Here is a 5284-nt window from a genome sequence, read left to right as displayed (position 1 = left end):
GAAAAACAAAAAAAAATAAAAAACTTCAATGCTAAAATTAAAACAACATATTATTCTTTACTCGTAACGCAAATAATCAAATAATAAATCAACATCACTTTATAAAACAGTTCAAAAGAAGTATAAAACTAAGTAACTAACTCGAACCATAATGTTCTTCAATCGGACGTGATTCGGTTGTTCGATTACGTTTGCTATTAGTAATAAACGAAAAACATAATTAATAATAAACAATCAATCCATAATAGTTGGAATGACAACAATTAATTAGGGTCATCAACTGATAACATTAGTGGCTAAGACTAAGAAATATTATACCTAAAAATATATTTAATTTCATGACTAAAAGTTTATTCGGGTTATTCGGGTTGACCCGAAACTTATAAATCAAACCCGAAAACCAACCCGAATTACTTCGGTTCGGGTTCAGGTTAGTCTTTTCTCGGGTTCGGGTTTTTTGGTTCGGGTTCAATTCGGGTTCGGGTACGGGTTTTTTCGGGTTGGGTTTCGGGTTTCGGGTAAAAGTGATAGCCCTAACTAGGGTTGTAAACGAGCTGTGGTAGGTTTGGGCTTGGCTCATTTAAAAATCAAGCTGAGCCAAATCAAGCCGGGCTAGATTCGAGCTTGGGTTGTTTAAAAACTGAGTTTAGCCAAACTGGCTCATTCATCTTAATGAGCTCAAACTTTTTTTCTGAGGAATTAATATTTATTTTTCCACCTTATTTTATACACATGTCTAAGGTAAAACTTAAATAGTAGAATGCATAATCATTAATTTGAAGGTCATACACCTTTGCCACTAGATCAAACAAATAAGTTGTTGTTTGTGAGCCAAATTTTAGACCAAGTTTATCAACAACCTCCTCCTAGGAGGTCATTACACTGTTATGTGGGCCCAATCAATTAATAAAAAGAAAAAAAATGAGTTTTATTTCTCAACCCAGGTTGTTGTAGCAACCCAAGGTTGCAACCTACTATATGACACATGTCACTAGCTAATTGGTCCATGTATATTTTTTTTCATTTAACAATAATTTCACATATAAACTATTTTTTCTTTAATAACTATTGATATTTAACTTTTTAAAAGATAAAAAAACCAGTCTTGTTTAATTATTTTTTTTAACGTTCCGATATAAGTTTGATTAAAAACGGAGTTTCGATTAAAAAACACATTTTTTAAGTATGTTGCGTTACAATTATTAGTTCGTAAACTTATTATCTTAAAAGTCTATTTTTTTAAATATATTTTGAAAACTATAAATCATATTTATGTAGTTAAAAAGTATGTTTGAGTTGGTTGTGAATGAAAATGAAATTTTAGATTAGTTTTAATGGGGTGGGTTATTGTACAATAATCAGTTATCGTACATTAGATACGCGAGCTTTTTGAACGTCGATGTTAATTTCATGCGGTGGCAGTTTCGTAAATAACCCAAGCAGTAGTCCGCGATCAAATTCATCGATTTAAAAGCGATTCCGATCCAAATTCAGAACTCCTTAATCTATCTCATCCAATTTCTAAACTCTAATCACAACTTACAGTATGAAATTTCAAAGGTCAAAAACCAAAATTGGAATAGAACGTCACTGAACATTAAAAATCTTCAAATTGATCAAAAATTGATGATTTAATCAATCGAATTGATGTGTAAGAGGCTTTAGAATCATCAATCGATTATGGAATTGCAGAAATAACGCACTCAATCGAGCTCTGATTAGGGTTCAAAATATTACGTTTAAATGTTCTGAAACAAAACTGAAGACCTTTAAACGTTCTGACCAAAAAAGAACATCTTTAAACGTTCTAATACATTCAAAGAAGTTCCGGTGTTAAAAAAAATGAACATCTTTAAACATTCTAATACATTCTAAAAAGTTCAGAGTGTTTAAAAAAGTTTAAAATTCTGATAAAGTTTAGAAGTTCTAAGAAGTTCTGGTGTTCAAAAATGTTTAAAAGTTTTAAAAAGTTCTAGGTGTTTAGAACTTCTAAAACTAACAACAAAAAGATTTTAAACATCTGTAAACATGATTTTGAACACTAAAATCACTTCATATAATCTCATAATCATCAAACAATCGTCAATCGATTGTTAATTTGATCATTGATTCGATCATATGAACAAAATATGGAACGTCTGCAACTGGGTTTCTGCAAAACTCAAAATTGATTAATTGAAACTTCAAATTGATGATTAATTGGACCAATTTCAAAGTTTAATTGATTAATTAGTTCAACAATTTCTATTTCAATTGGGTAGTTTTATCAACTGACATGTGAGCAACGATTGATGGTTGTGTCGGAAGAAGATGGTGGTCGCGAAGGTGGATGGTTGACGGAATCGCTGAATGGCAATGATGAAGGTGGACGGAATCGACGGGAGAAGAGGTTGACGGAGGTCGGCCCGCGTAATTGTGATTTTAGGGTTAGGATGGTTGGTTATTGAAGATGTACATTCCAGAATGTCGCGTACCTATTGTACGATAAAAGATTTTCGTATTCTATCATTTATCTAGTTTTAATATATATTTTTATTAGTTTTAATAAATTTATAGAATAAATTAGAATCTAAATAAGATTATTAAAATAATTGGTTTGGATTGAGTTGTGAATAAAAATGAAAAGTTAGATAAGATTGGGTTGTATAGGTGAAAGAAAAAAAATTAAATTTTTATTAAAAAATTGGGTTGAGTTGCGTTATGAATTAAATTAGTTACCATATATATTTTATTAAATAAATTTTGTTTTTGACCTTTGGCCTTTGGGACTAAAGTGTTGTCGTTTTGTAAATTGAACCTGCCAGTGATACGATAATGATATGCATATGCACACATATATATAAGAGATTCTGAAGAACAAAGCCACTAGCGCCATACAAACACAAATTGCATTTTAGGAAAAATAATAAAAGCTTGCTCAATAAAAGTGCCAATACAAACAAACCCTAGCTTTATTCTCACGCAGGCAGGCAGCATCCATGGCGTCTCTGGTGCTGCCATCTCCGTCGTCATGCTCCACCTCTTCATCGTCTCCGTCGTACCGCCTCCGCCGTTCAATTTACAGCCGATGCTTCATCCCTGCCTCCGTTAATAACATCGTAAGCTTATTCCTTCACATTTTCAATCAATTCCTGTTTTATTGGAGTAAATGAATGTTTATTTAATAACGCTCGTCTTAACAGAGCATTCAAATTGTTGAATTGTTGATTTGGTGTATTTTTATTATTATTATTATTATTATTATATTGAAGTCATACATCATTTTGAGTTTTAGGTAGTAATCAGGTAATGTTTAAGTTTAACCTAATTTGTTTAATTGAAATTAATTAAGATTAAGGTGAGTTGAGGAAACTGGAGTTGTTAATTTTAGGTTTTAATGTCATGGGATGAACTACATATTCTCTATAACCTAGGCATGCAAACAAAAGGAATGCTTAGTCAATTGTTCAGGGGGAAGTTCGTTTATTTAATATCTAATCTATAGGGCCGTCTAAACCGCTCGTAGCTCGCTCGGAAAATGCTTGCTCGATTGTAAACGAGCCGCTCTGCTCGGTTCGGTTTGTAAACGAGCAAAGGTCTGCTCTGTTCGGTTCGGCTCGGATATCTTTAATTTATTTTGTATATAGTTATATATGAACAAATATATAAATATAGACAACACACATAAATATAAGTATATAATTTTTTAAACCCTTTAAAATTTTCTCAATTCCGTCAATTTAATAATTTTATTTGTTTGCTTCAAGTTTTCAGAATACCGGAAGTTTGTTTATATGTTCATTATATCTCAGTTCAAATTTATTTCTCATAAAAATTTACCACCTATTACATGTTTGTCTAAAATCTGTTAATATGTTTACAAAATATATCATTTACAACCTTCAAACTTGTTTCGTATTGAAATTTTTAAAGTGAAAAAGAAATAAATAATGCTCGAAAAATCGATCGATGTTCGATTGAAAAATGCTTGATTCGATTTTGGCTTATTTAGATTTTTGCTTGGTTCGAATTCCAGTCGTTCGGTTCGGTACGGTTGTAAACGAGCCAAGCAATGAGCAAGCCTTCGCTCGGTTCGGCTCGGCTCGTGAGCAATCCTACTAAACTAGCCAACATGAACACATGCTTCATTGTTTCGTTTGTTTTAAAATATTATTTGTACTTAATGTTTTATATCTGTTTGTTCAGTTATGTTCATGAACTGTTTGTTTAAATTTTTAATGAATGAACTGAAACTAACACGAACACATTCATTTTTAAACGTACGGACATGAATGCTAATATTTGTTTGATGAGTTGTTTGTGTTCATGTTCTTTTTTAAGTTAAATGAACGGACACGAACATGCCCTTGTTTGTGTTTGTTCAGGTCGTTACAGGCCTATCTGTAAGAACAGTAGAGGTGCTATCTTTTTGTACTTGTACTATAGGCTGTATAAACTATAAAGTTAAGTGATTAACTGGAATGAATTGTTTCTTTGTTTAGAGGTGTGAGATTAGCAAATCACTGAATGAGAAGCCATTGGTACCGACTGTTAATAACAATATGCTGCCCAACTTCATGCAAGTCGGGAGTCTGAATAATAGTGTTGTGAATGGAAAGCTTAAACTTTTCTCTGGCACTGCAAATTCTGAACTTTTCAAGGTATTCTATGTTTTTATTCATTTTAATGTGTATATATTCCAATAAGAACTAAAATCTAAGTAAGAACTGTATTGTTGTTTAGGAAATCGCGAGGTACATGGGCCTTGAGCTTGGAATGATTAATGTAAAACGGTTTGCAGATGGTGAAATTTATGTTCAGCTGCAAGAAAGTGTGCGAGGGTGTGATGTTTATCTTGTGCAGCCGACTAGCCCTCCTGCTAATGAAAATCTCATGGAGCTTTTAGTAATGATTGATGCTTGCAGAAGAGCATCTGCCAAAAACATCACAACTGTCATCCCTTACTTTGGTTATGCTAGAGCCGATAGAAAGGTGATTTCAAATAGTCAAATAATGTATTATATATTGGTTTGTGTGTCTTTGTTCTGATACCATGTTTTGTTTGAGTCAGACTCAAGGACGTGAATCTATAGCTGCAAACTTGTAGCAAACCTCATAACACAAGCAGGTGCAGACCGAGTGCTTGTTTGTGACCTTCACTCCGGTCAATCAATGGGTTATTTTGATATCCCAGTGGACCGTGTGCACTGTCAGGTAATTAACTCAACATCTTGATTATGAAAGTTAACTTTGTTGCTGATATTCTGATAATGATCTGTTTTGTTATGTTCCACAAGCCTGTTAT

General features: G+C 32.6%; 1 pseudogene across 1 annotated transcript; it reads left to right on the top strand.

The window, feature by feature from the left end:
- Positions 1 to 2889: 2889 nt before the first annotated feature.
- LOC143601051 (ribose-phosphate pyrophosphokinase 2, chloroplastic-like) lies at positions 2890 to 5193 on the top strand (annotated as a pseudogene). Its single transcript, XR_013147587.1, has 4 exons — positions 2890 to 3098; positions 4482 to 4640; positions 4723 to 4971; positions 5051 to 5193. The product of XR_013147587.1 is annotated as a ribose-phosphate pyrophosphokinase 2, chloroplastic-like (transcript).
- The last annotated feature ends 91 nt before the right edge of the window (positions 5194 to 5284 follow it).

This window comes from Bidens hawaiensis, unplaced genomic scaffold, assembly GCF_021521415.1.
Source record: "Bidens hawaiensis isolate Kalapana, Puna unplaced genomic scaffold, B.hawaiensis_p1.1 tig00055277_1, whole genome shotgun sequence".
NCBI lineage: Eukaryota > Viridiplantae > Streptophyta > Magnoliopsida > Asterales > Asteraceae > Bidens > Bidens hawaiensis.
The sequence above is the reverse complement of the archived record's forward strand: the minus strand, read 5'-3'. Positions and strand labels throughout refer to the sequence as shown.